This window comes from Canis lupus, chromosome X (genome assembly GCF_011100685.1).
Source record: "Canis lupus familiaris isolate Mischka breed German Shepherd chromosome X, alternate assembly UU_Cfam_GSD_1.0, whole genome shotgun sequence".
Classification (NCBI taxonomy): domain Eukaryota; kingdom Metazoa; phylum Chordata; class Mammalia; order Carnivora; family Canidae; genus Canis; species Canis lupus.
Genome location: NC_049260.1, coordinates 78,248,393 through 78,262,271, shown reverse-complemented (window position 1 = coordinate 78,262,271; position 13,879 = coordinate 78,248,393).

The window sequence follows — 13,879 nt, the reverse complement described above, 5'->3', positions numbered from 1 at the left end:
TTACCACAAAACAAGGAAACAGAAACAGTACTCTATGCCACACAGTTACAGAATTTGGATTACAATTCAATATCAGAAAGCCAATTCAGAAGCACATTTAGAAAGCTACTGGTGGTTCTGGAAAAAAGCATAAAGGATTCAAGAGACTTCATGACTGCAGAATTTAGATCTAATCAGGCCGAAATTAAAAATCAATTAAATGAGATGCAATCCAAACTGGAGGTCCTAACGATGAGGGTTAATGAGGTAGAAGAACAAGTGAGTGACATAGAAGACAAGTTGACAGCAAGGAAGGAAGCTGAGGAAAAAAGAGAAAAACAATTAAAAGACCATGAGGAAAGGTAAAATGAAATAAATGAGAGCCTCCAAAGGAAAAATCTATGTTTAATTGGAGTTCCAGAGGGGCCGAAAAGGACAGAGGACCAGAGAGTGTATTTGAACAAATCATAGAATTTCCCTAACTTGAGGAGGGAAACAGGCATTCAGATCCAGGAGATAGAGAAGTCCCCCCTTAAAATCAATAAAAACCTTTCAATACCTCAACATCTAATAGTGAAACTTGCAGATTCCAAAGATAAAGAGAAGATCTTTAAAGCAGCAAGACACAAGAGATCGCTAAATTATATGGAGAGAAATATTAGGTTAAGAGCAGACCTCTCCACAGAGACATGGCAGGACAGAAAGGGCTGGCAAGGTATATTCAGGGTCCTAAATGAGAAGAACGTGCAGCCAAGAACATCCAGCAAGGCTCTCATTCATAATAGAGAGAGAGATAAAGAGCTTCCAAGATAAAAAGAAACTGAAAAAATATGTGACCACCAAACCAGCTCTGCAAGAAATATTAAGGGGAGACTCTGTAAAAGAAAGAGGGTGCCCAAAGAAATAAGCCACAAAAACAGGGACTGAATAGGTATTATGATGACACTAAATTCATGTCTTTCAATAGTAACTCTGAACGTGAATGGGCTTAATGACCCCATCAAAAGGCACAGGGTTCCAGAATAGATAAAAAAGCAAGACCCACCTAATTGCTGTTTAAGAGAGACTCATTTTAGACCTAAGGACAACTACAGCCTGAAAAGGAAAGGTTGGAGAACCATTTACCATTCAAATGGTCCTCAAAAGAAAGCAGGGGTAGCCATCCTCATATAAGAAAAAATAAAGTTTGCCCCAAAGACTATAGTAAGAGATGAAGAGGGACACTATATCATACTTAAAGGATCTATCCAACAAGAGAACCTAACAATAATAAATACTTATGCCCCTAATGTGGGAGCTGCCAAGTATAGTGATCAATTAATAACCAAAGTTAAGACATAGAAAATAATACACTTATAGTTGGTGACTTCAAACTAGCAATTTCTACACTCGATAGGTCTTCTAAACACAACATCTCCAAAGAAACGAGAGCTTTAAATGATACACTGGACCAGATGGATTTCACAGGTATTTACAGAACTTTACATCCAAACTCAACTGAATACACATTCTTCTCAAATGCACATGGAATTTTCTCCAGAATAGACCACATACTGGGTCACAAATCAGGTCTTAACCGATACCAAAAGATTGGGACTGTCCCCTGCATATATTCAGACCATAATACTTTGAAACTAGAAATAAACCACAAGAAGAAGTTTGGAAAGATTTCAAATACATGGAGGTTAAAGGTCATCCTGCTAAAAGATGAAAGGGTCAACCAGGGAATTAGGGAAGAATTAAAAAATTCATGGACTAATGCCAAAGAAGATACAACTCTTCAAAATCTTTGGGATACAGCAAAAGCAGTCCTGAGGGGGAAATATATCGCGATACAAGCATCCATCCAAAAACTGGAAAGAACTCAAATACAAAAGCTAACCTTGCACCTAAAGGAGTTGGAGAAAAAACAGCAAATAGATCCTACACCCAGCAGAAGAAGAGAATTAATAAAAATTTTAGCAGAACTCAATGAAATAGAGACAAGAAAAATTGTGGAACAGATGAACAAAACCAGGAGTTGACTCGTTGAAAGAATTAATAAGATAGATAAACCATTAGCCAGCCTTATTAAAAAGAAGAGAGAAAAGACTCAAATTAATAAAATCATGAACGAGAAAGGAGACATCACCACTAACACCAAGGAAATAAAAACGATTTTAAAAACATATTATGAGCAGTTATATGCCAATAAATTAGGCAATCTAGAAGAAATGGACGCATTTCTGGAAAGCCACAAACTACCAAAACTGGAACAGGAAGAAGTAGAAAACCTGAACAGGCCGATAACCAGGGAGGAAATTGAAGCAGTCATCAAAAACCTCCCAAGACACAAAAGTCCAGGGCCAGATGGCTTCGCAGGGGAATTCTAGCAAACGTTTAGAGAAGAAACCATACCTACTCTACTAAAGCTGTTTGGAAAGATAGAAAAATTGGAGTACTTCCAAACTTGTTCTATGAGGCCAGCATCACCTTGATCCCAAAACCAGACAAAGACCCCACCAAAAAGGAGAATTATAGACCAATATCCCTGATGAACACAGATGCAAAAATTCCCAACAAGATACTAGCCAATAGGATCCAACAATACATTAAGAAGATTATTCACCATGACCAAGAGGGATTTATCCCCGGGATGCAAGGCTGGTTCAACACTCATAAAGCAATCAATGTGATAGATCATATCAGCAAGAGAAAAAACAAGAACCATATGATCCTCTCAATAGATGCAGAGAAAGCATTTGGCAAAATACAACATCCATTCCAGATCAAAACTCTCGAGGGTGTAGGGATAGAGGGAACATTCCTCAGCATCTTAAAAGCCATCTATGAAAAGCCCACAGTAAATATCATTCTTAATGGGGAAACACTGGGAGCCTTTCCCCTAAGATCAGGAACAAGACAGGGATGTCCACTCTCACCACTGCTATTCAACATATTACTAGAAGCCCTAGCCTCAGCAATCAGGCAACAAGAAGAAATAAAAGGCATTCATACTGGCAAAGAAGAAGTCATACTCTCCCTCTTTGTAGATGACATGATACTGTACCTAGAAAACCCAAAAGACTCCACCCCAAGATTGCTAGAACTCATACAGCACTTTGGCAGTGTGGCAGGATACAAAATCAATGCCCAGAAATCAGTGGCATTTCTATACACTTAGAATGAGACTGAAGAAAGAGAAATTAAGGAGTCAATCCCATTTACAATTTCACCCACAAGCATAAGATACCTAGGAATAAACATAACCAAAGAGGTAAAGGATTTATACCCTCAAAACTACAGAACACTTCTGAAAGAAATTGAGGAAGACACAAAGAGATGGAAGCATATTCCATGCTCATGGATTGGAAGAATTAACATTGTGAAAATGTCCATGCTACCCAGGGCAATTTACACGTTTAATGCAGTCCCTATCAAAATACCATGGACTTTCTTCAGAGAGTTGGAACAAATTATCTTAAGATTTGTGTGGAATCAAAAAGACCCCGAATATCCAGGGGGAATATTACAAATGAAAACCATAGCTGGGGGCATCAGAATGCCAGATTTCAGGTTGTACTACAAAGCTGTGGTCATCAAGACAGTGTGGTACTGGCACAAAAACGGACACATAGATCAATGGAACAGAATAGAGAACCCAGAAGTGGACCCTCAGCTTTATGGTCAACTAATATTCGACAAAGCAGGAAAGACTATTCACTGGAAAAAAGTCTCTTCAATAAATGGTGCTGGGAAAATTGGACATCCACATGCAGAAGAATGAAACTAGACCATTCTCTTACACCAGACACAAAGATAAACTCAAAATGGATAAAAGATCTAAATGTGAGACAAGATTCCATCAAAATCCTAGAGGAGAACACAGGCAACACCCATTTTGAACTTGGCCACAGTAACTTCTTGCAAGATACATCCATGAAGGCAAGAGAAACAAAAGCAAAAATGAAGTATTGGGACTTCATCAAACATTATATGTTCTCATTCATTTGGGGAATATAAATAATAGTGAAAGGGAAAATAAGGGAAGGGAGAAGAAATGTGTGGGAAATATCAGAAAGGGAGACAGAACGTAAAGACTGCTAACTCTGGGAAACGAACTAGGGGTGGTAGAAGGGGAGGAGGGCGGGGGGTGGGAGTGAATGGGTGACGGGCACTGGGTGTTATTCTGTATGTTAGTAAATTGAACACCAATAAAAAAAAAAAAAGATAAGAAGCTTCTGCACAGCAAAAGAAACAGTCAACGAAACTCAAAGATAGCCTACAGAATGGGAGAAGATATTTCCAAATGACCTATCAGATAAAGGGCTAGTATCCAAGATCTATGAAGAACTTATTAAACTCAACATCCAAGAAACAAACAATCCAATCATGAAATGGGCAAAAGACATGAACAGAAATCTCACAGAGGAAGACATCGACATGGCCAACATGCACATGACAAAATGCTCTGCATCACTTGCCATCAGGGAAATACAAATCAAAACCACAATGAGATACCACCTCACACCAGTGAGAATGGGGAAAATTAACAAGGCAGGAAACCACAAATGTTGGAGAGGATGCGGAAAAAAGGGAACCCTCTTGCACTGTTGGTGGGAATGTGAACTGGTACCGCCACTCTGGAAAACTTTGTGGAGGTTCCTCAAAGAGTTAAAAATAGATCTGCCCTACCACCCAGCAATTGCACTATTGGGGATTTACCCCAAAGATACTGATGCAGTGAAATGCCGGGACACCTGCACCCCAATGTTTATAGCAGCAATGTCCACAATAGCCAAACTGTTGGAGGAGCCTTGGTGTCCATCACAAGATGAATGGATAAAGAAGATGGAATATTACTCAACCAATAGAAATGACAAATACCCACCATTTGCTTTGATGGGTGCAACTGGAGGGTATTATGCTGAGTGAAGTAAGTGAATCGGAGAAGGACAAACATTATATGGTCTCATTCATTTGGGGAATATAAAATAGTGAAAGGGAATAAAGGGAAAGGAGAGAAAATAAGTGGGAAATATCAGTGAGGGTAACAGAACATGAGAGACACCTAACTCTGGGAAATGAACAAGGCTTGGTGGAAAGGGTGGTGGGCGGGTTTTGGGGTTACTGGGTGACGGGCACTGAGGGGGGCACTTGCCGGGATGAGCACTGGGTGTTATGGTATATGTTGGCAAATTGAACTCCTATAAAAATATATACAAAAAAAATTGTGTGTTTATATGTGTTTATGTGTGTGTGTGTGGGTGTATGTCTGGCACTGAGTGGATGTGTAGGGAATCCAACAACCATGTTAGAGAATCTTATCACTTAAGAGTTTTCTGGCTACATTTTATGCTTTAAAACCAGGTCTCTCAGCATTCATCCTCTGTGGTTCTTGCTTTCATCAAGCTCCTCTGTGACAGGACTCCTGTTTGTCTCTCCCCATCCCACCCCCACCCCTGACCCCCTCACATTCTGGAAGTGAGATCAGTACTCCTCCCAATACGGTATCTTATCATCATCCATCCATACAGAGTCTCTTTGTTTTAGTTTTATTTTATTTTATTTTTTTAAGATTTTATTTATTTATTCATGATAGTCACACAGAGAGAGACAGAGAGGTAGAGACACAGGCAGAAGGAGAAGCAGGCTCCATGCACCGGGAGCCCGACGTGGGATTCGATCCCGGGTCTCCAGGATCGCGCCCTGGGCCAAAGGCAGGCACCAAACCGCTGCGCCACCCAGGGATCCCTTCTTTTATTTTATTTTCCATCCCATCCCTACTCCTGTTTCATTTTCCCCCCCATGGGTAATGACTATACTATTTTAGTATATGTGTAACATATTCCATCGAAGGGTCTATATTTTTGTATATGTATCCTTAGTTGTTTGTGGGCCCTTGAGAAACATTTTGTTTGTCTGTGGGTAGGTCTTTCATGGTAATAAATTCTATTGTTTCGTGAATCTAAAATAATAATAGTGTTAATAATAATAATAATAAAATAATAATAATAATAATAATAATAATAATAATAATAATAATAATAAATAGATAAAACCAGGTCTCTACTTGAAATCCCAGCCCTCTCCTGGTTCTTTTTAGTTGTAAAGTCTCTTCTAATTAGTAAAGTGTTGACATATTGCTATTTACAAGAGAGACTCCAGTTCTTCCATAACAGTTATAAAACTCAAGCAGGGTGCCTTTGTCAGGATAAAAAGCCCAAAGTGATCTAGGAGGATATGTGGACTGTGAACATCTGAAGAACACTGGGGGCTAAATGTTGAAAAGGCTTTACCAATTTTCTCATGCTATTTCTTTCCTTGTGTTTGCAGTTGTCAAGTTGCACCATCAGGTCAGGTGATGAACCTACTAATCCTCAACATGAAGATGCAAGTTCTACATGCAAGCTTTCTATCCTAGTCTACAAGGCATTTTCAAAATTGAGCTCTGAGGACACACATTTTTTAAAAAATTCAAATAATGAAGAGCCATGTAATATTCCTGGGTGATAAGTCCAAATATATAAAGATATCAATTCCTCTCTAATCTATAAATGTACCATTATTCCAATCAAAATCACAATTGGATTTTACTTTGGGAAGTGAACAAAATACATCTAAAGGTCATATGGGATAATAAATAAGAAGGAATAGCTAAGACTTTAAGATTCTTTTTTTAAAAGATTTATTTATTTAGATTTTATTTATTTATTTATTCATGAAAGACACAGAGAGAGAGACACAGGCAGAGGGAGAAGCAGGCTCCATGCAGGGAGCCTGACATGGGACTCGATCCCAGGACTCCAAGATCATGCCCTGGGCCGAAGGCGGTGCTAAACCACTGAGTCACCCAGGGATTTCCAGATTTTATTTATTTATTCATGAGAGACACACAGAGAGAGAGAGAGGCAGAGACACAGGCAGAGGGAGAAGAAGGCTCCACACAGGGAGCCCGATGTGGGACTCGATCCCGGGACTTCAGAATCATGCCCTGGGCCAAAGGCAGGTGCTAAACCACTGAGCCACCCAGGGATACCCAGACTTTAAGATTCTTAAGGTAAAACATAATAAAATATTAAATATATTATAAAAATTAAGGGCACCCGAGTGGCTCAGTTGGTTAAGTGTCTGACTCTTGATTTGGCTCAGGTCTTGAGGTTGAGCCCTGCATCAGGCTCCATGCTCAGCATAAAGTCTTCTTGTCCCTTTCCCTCCCCTGCCCCCGCTCTCTCTCTCCCAAATAAATAAATAAAATATTTAAAAACAAAACTATATAATTGCAAAGGCACTGGTACCAGAACAGACAGTTCAGAGCAAGAGAAGAACAAGTCCAGGAAGAGATATACAACAAATATATCATTTTGGTATGGGGGAGGAATATATAAATTATTCAATAAATAATACTGGACTAATTGGTATACTATTTTGGTATACTATTTGGAAAAGAAACATTTAGTCCCCTTTCTCACAATATATATCAACTAAATTCCATACAGAGTAGAAACTTAAATATCTTTCAGTAGAAGGAAAAAATGGGTGATTATTTGAACATAAAGTAGGGAAATTCTTTATTCTAAGAATATAAAAGAAATCATGATGAAATATTATATATTTGACATTAAAGTGTATATAAAATGCCATGAATAAAAAATTTAAATGACTGAAAAAATGCAACATAAGGGGCAGATAAATAATAAAATTGTTATCACATAAACACTTTTAAAATCAATAAAGAATAAACCGCATGCCACTAGAAATACAGAAAGAAGGGGCACCTGGGTGGCTCAGTCCAGTTAAGCATCTGCCTTTAGTTCAGGTCATGATCCAAGGACCAAGATCCCAGGTCAAATACGCATCAGGCTCCCTGCCCAGCAGGGAGTCTGCTTCTCCCTTTCCTCCTATCCCTCTTCCCTGCTCATGCTCTCTTGCTCACTTGCTCGCTCTCTTACTCTCAAATAAACAAATAAAATATTTTTAAAAATACAGAAAGTATACACATAAGAAATCCATAAAAGCAATATGAATGACATAGGCATATAAGAAAAGTTGGTAAAATTCACTAGTGATCAAATAAATTAGGACAAATTACTTATAGAACAAATTTCACTTATAAAATTTGCAAAAATATGGAGAAACAGGCAGCATATTTTCAAACATTTGTAATAAGTGGAAGTAACAATGGAGTCACATTTCTAGAAGACGATTTAGTAAAACATATTAATAAAGTTCTAAAAAATTTTGCAGTGGGTATCCCTGGGTGGCTCAGTGGTTTAGCGCCTGCCTTCAGCCCAGGGCATGATCCTGGAGTCGCGGGATCGAGTCCCACATCGGGCTCCCTGTGTGGAGCCTGCTTCTCCCTCTGCCTGTGTCTCTGCCTCTCTCTGTGTCTCTCATGAATAAATAAATAAAATCTTTTAAAAAATTTGCAGTCCCTTTTTTCTAGCAACACAGCCGCTAAAAATTCATCCAAAAAGAAGATAATCAGTAAGATACATAAATATTTATGTAGGGGCATGATTATCACAACATTATGTATAATAGTGAAAAAATTAAGGTCTAACAAAAAAGAAGGAATAGTGTACACATAAGATTAATGAAATACTATGCAACTACTAAAGTTTTTGTAAAAGAATATTTAAAAGACGCCTGGGTGGCTCAGCAGTTGAGCAGCTGCCTTCAGCTCAGGATGTGATCCTAGGGTCTCAGGATCGAGTCCCACATCAGGTTCCCTGCGAGGAGCCTGCTTCTCCCTCTGCCTATGTCTCTGCCTCCCTCTCTCTCTGTCTCTCTCATGAATAAATAAACAAATAAAATCTTGTTTAAAAAAAGAATATTTAGGTCAGCCTGGCTGGCTCAGCGGTTTAGTGCCGCCTTCAGTCTAGGGCATGATCCTGGAGACATGGGATCGAGTCCCATGTTGGGCTCCCTGCATGGAGCCTGCTTCTCCCTCTGCCTGTGTCTCTACCTCTCTCTCTGTTTCTCATGAATAAATAAATAAGATATTTTTTTTAAAAAATAAACAATATAATAAAAATTTTAAAAGAATATTTAATAAACTGGGCATCTGAGTGGCTCAATCAGTTAAGCATCTGACCCTTGATTTTGGCTCACGTCATGGTCTCGGGGTTGAGAGATACAGCCCCAAGTTGGGCTATAAGCTGGATGTAGAGCCTGCTTGGGATTCTCCTCTCTCTCTCTCCCCCTCTGCCCTCCCCTGCCTTGCACAGGTGCATGTACACTCTCTCTCTCAAAAAAGGAGTATTTAATTACCTGAAAAAAATTCATTATGTAAGGTTAAGTGAAAAAAAGCAGGTTATAAAACAATGTATTTAACATGATCCTGAATTTGTAAAATGCATATGTATGTGGGTGTGAATGTATGTATATGTATGTGTGAGTGTGTGTGCATGTGTGTGTAGAAAAGATCAAAAAGAAAGTCTCCAAAATAGTAATAATATATTCTTTGAATATCAGGATTATTGGTAATTTAAATTTTCTCCTTTGTGCTTTTCTGTACTTTCCACATTTTGAAAATGAACATGTGTCACTTTGAATCAGAAAAAAAAAAACACAGAAAATAAATGTTACTTTAAAAATTGGGTCCTTTGGATTTGGACTCTTACTTTTTTTTAATTTCTGTCATTAAAATATCTTCACATGCCCACACAAAAAGACAGAAGCCTCGGGGTGTACATGTCAGCTTTGGAAAAATCTAGAGAAAAAGTGCCATTTCAAGATAAGGTGTTTTTTATACCATGTCTTCCTTTCTAACCTCAAAGAAAATACATACTCTTTCTTAAACCCTTCTATCCTTCCTCACCCCATCACATCTCATTCTTGCCCCAAGAACAAATTCAAGGTGAAAGGCCATACTCCATAGCATGACATGCAGGACTTCCACAACCTGCTCCATCGCTTTCTCAAGCATATTGCACTTCACTCATAAATCCATAGTTAATAACGTACTACTGGATAGACTGTTTCTTCACACCTTCTTGCCTTTGTTCACATAGTTCTCTCTTCCAGGAGAGTCCTTTCCTTACCTCTTCCTGCAAATAATTCCTACTTTTTCAAGACTTAACTCCAGGTATCACATCCTTTAGGATCCATATGCAAGGCTGGTTTGGGTGTCTCTACTGAAATTCAGAATTACCCAAAACAGCACTATCATTCTAAAAACATTATGTACAAGTGTCCCCTGGGAGACTACAAATTCTCCAAGAGCTAGGATGATGTACTTGTATTCCCAGAACACAGCATAATGCCCAGCATACAGTAGGTGCTTAAAAGCTTGTTTGTGAAATTGAGAGGAATGTATGCCCACCATTCATTCAGAGGGTGGTTTCTCTGAACACAAACCCACAATACCGATCTCAGAAAATTAGGTAGATTATTGCTGCTTTGAGAACTTTCAATAAAATAAGCAAGATCCACAGTTACTATCTCCTGCTATGTGTAACATTGTTCAGTTCCTCTTAGAGAAATCCAAACAGCCCAGGTTTCTGCACTTTAAGAAAAGCTGGAGGGATACAGAGAAGTCATAGAAATGATCAAAAGAGTAAAAAGAAAGTATCCTAAGGAAATGTTAAAAATTATAAAAGATATGGGGTCTTATAGCCTGCAATCAATCACTTGGCCAATCTTCCTTCCTGGTAGGGAAGGAGAAAACCACAAGGGGTGAGTATAAGATGACCTCAGACAGGACACAGATGAACATGAAGTCTTGCCATGTGAAGAGCTGCTGGGGGAAGGTTTGTTCTTCTTGAGCTCCTCAGGACCTTCAGGCTACTTTCATGTCTGGCTGGAAGCCCTTAGCATACAAAATCAAAAGTGCAGTGGGAAAGGAGAGGAATTAAGAAGTAGGCTGGAATTAGGAAATAAACCTGGTAAACACTGTGATGCATAAAACATTGTCTTATAATTATTACAACAAATACTCGTGAAAACACTTTAACTTAATGTAAAGATTTTCTTCATTGGAAAGAAAACAGCATGAATTTAACACCTGCGTCTCATTAATATGCATGACAACCTGTTTCCAAGATAAACAACAGCATTCATGTAAGCCATTTAATATAAAAGCCATCACACAGAGACATAAGCCATCCTATTCATGCTGAGTTTTTAATTTAAATTTAGTCCATAATTGGGCTCTTTAAACTAAACATCAAAAAATTAAGCATTTCAGTTTACATTAAGTTTGGTTGGAACTTATGTAACTGTAAGTAACATTTCGTTGTGAAATTGGGAAGTGGCCTAAGTTTAAGGGTAGGAAAAAGCTTACACACATAGCTAACACATGATATTCCAACTCAGAAACAAGATATGTTGGACCTCAAAGGGTTAATATATCCAGCCAATCCCTTGTGAGTCAGTCACATTATGACTAAAGTAAATGGTGTTGAACATGACAAAATCTGGCTCTGATTCATCATTTAGCACATTTTCCCTTATGTAACAGACTGCTTCTAGCTGGTTAGCTCTGCATTGTGTTAGTGCGGCCAATAATAGCAATAATAGTTCTTCTTGATTAAACAGCATGCCATTCCTTATCCTTTCCAAGCTCTGCCCTGTATCTTCCCAGGGCAGGAAGGGAGGTAACTTCTGCAGGCTGCTTTTTCCAGGTTCCCACAAAAGCTGGTTTCCAGCTAGGCTCATCCAATGGGAGATATTGGAGGGAGCCTGTTACATACTCAGAAGGGAAAAAACAGAGTATTTCTCTCCTCCCCTCCCCACCTGGGATGGCATCTTCTATAGTAGCTGAAACTTCCCTATAGATTCAATTCCTAACAGATAGGCTAAGTTTCAAGCTTACCTCAGATGATTAAATATCTGGGCTCTGATAATACAACCTCATCCTATTTATCCCTCCATGTACTAGCTTGCTGTTGTTAGTCTATAGATTACCTTACCATCCCCTGTTTGACTTCTCTGCTCATCCATCCCCTTTATTACCAATTCCCTGCATTAAATTCCTTCTATTGTCAATCCTTGAAGTGATCTCAATTGCTAAGTCTTGACTAAGAAAAAATTACCATGTGTTGGACACAAAACACCATACTAAGTGTTTTGCATACATCAGGTCATTGAATCCACACAATTTGCCCTATAAGATGGATCACTGTTATTATCCTCATTTTAAATATGAGTAAACTGAGGCACATAAAGGTTAATTGGCCCAAAATCACATACCAAGTGATTAATTTGAACCAAGATCTACCTATGTGTCCCATATGAACTTCTATGCTATGTTGTATCTATATAAAATAAGATTGAACTAGATTACATCAAATGTTCCTTGCAGCTTTGACATTCTATAAAACCATTCTAACATGTATTTATTCATTCAATAAATATCTATTGAGCACCTACTATATGTATAAATCTTATATTTAGTAAGGGGTAAATACTCACAATATATAGAGAGCTCCTAAAACTCAACAACAAAAAAACAAACAATTCAGCTCAAAAATGGGCAAAGGGCTTGAATATATATGTTTTTCCAAAGAAGAGATACAAATGCCCATTTAAGCATATGAAAACATGCTCAATATCATTAATCACCAGGGATATGCAAATCAAAACTACAATGAGCTACCACTTCATAACCGTTAAGAAGGCTACTATAAAAATAAATAAATAACAAGTGTTGGAAAGGGTGTCAGAAATTGGAACCCTTGTGCATCGTTGATGTAAATGTAAAAACAGCTGTTGTGGAAAACAGTATGGTTCAAAAAATTACAAATAGAATTACCATATGATCTAGCAATTCCACTTCTGGATATATACTCAAAAGCATTGAAAGCAGAGTCTCATAGAGATATTTACACACCCATGTTCATAGCAGCAGCATGATTCACAATAAGTTAAAATGTGGAAATCACCCACATTCCAACAATAGGTGGCTCAGTAAGCAAAATGTGGTTTATATATACAACAGAATCATTATTCAGCCTTAAAAAGGAAAGAAATTCTGACATACACTACAACATAGATAAACCTTGAGGATATCAAAAAAAGTTTAAGGAAGTAATATAAAGAAAACTATAAAAACTCTTTGCCATCCTGTTCCACCTCCTTCACTATGATGATCTTCCAGAAATACCTAGGAAGAAATGCTCTGGGTGGATATACTCTACAATCAGTAAAAAATCAGTTTCCAAACTACTCTTTCCTCTGTTCTTAAGCTGTTGTCTGACAGGAGAAAAGGACTTTTAACATCTCCACACTCACAAGGGATGAAAGACCATTTTTCTAAAGTGGCCAACCGCAAGAGCCCTGGCAGCCTTTGTCACAGGGCAAAATGCAATCCATGTTTTCAGTGAACTATCAAAGAGGGATGTCTTCTGGACTCGGGATAACTTGTAAAAACTCCTTCATCACTGTAATTCTAGAAAAAAAATCAAGTAAATAAAATTCCAAAAGAGAAAACAAAACAAAATAAACCATAGACCTAAGTGTAAAATGCAGAACTACAAAACTCATAGAAGATAATATAGAAGAAAACATAGATGACCTTGGGAATGGTGATGACATTTTAAAAAGCAATAAGAAAAGAAATAACCCTTGGGACACTGGGTGGCTCAGCGGTTGGGCATCTGCCTTCAGCTGAGGTCGTGATTCCGAGATCCGGGATCGAGTCCCACATCAGGCTACTGTGAGGAGCCTGCTTCTCCTTCAGCCTATGTCTCTGCCTCTCTCTCTCTCTCTCTCTCGAATAATAAATAAATCTTTTAAAGAAGAGAAAAGAAATAAAATTTCTTTAAATAAGAGATTTTTATTTTAAAATAAACCAAAGAAATGAACAGTCATCTCATCAAAGAAGATATGTAGATGGCAAATACGCATATGAAAATATCACTCCAATTAGGGAAATATAAATTAAAGCAACAATGAGATACTACTACACACCAATCAA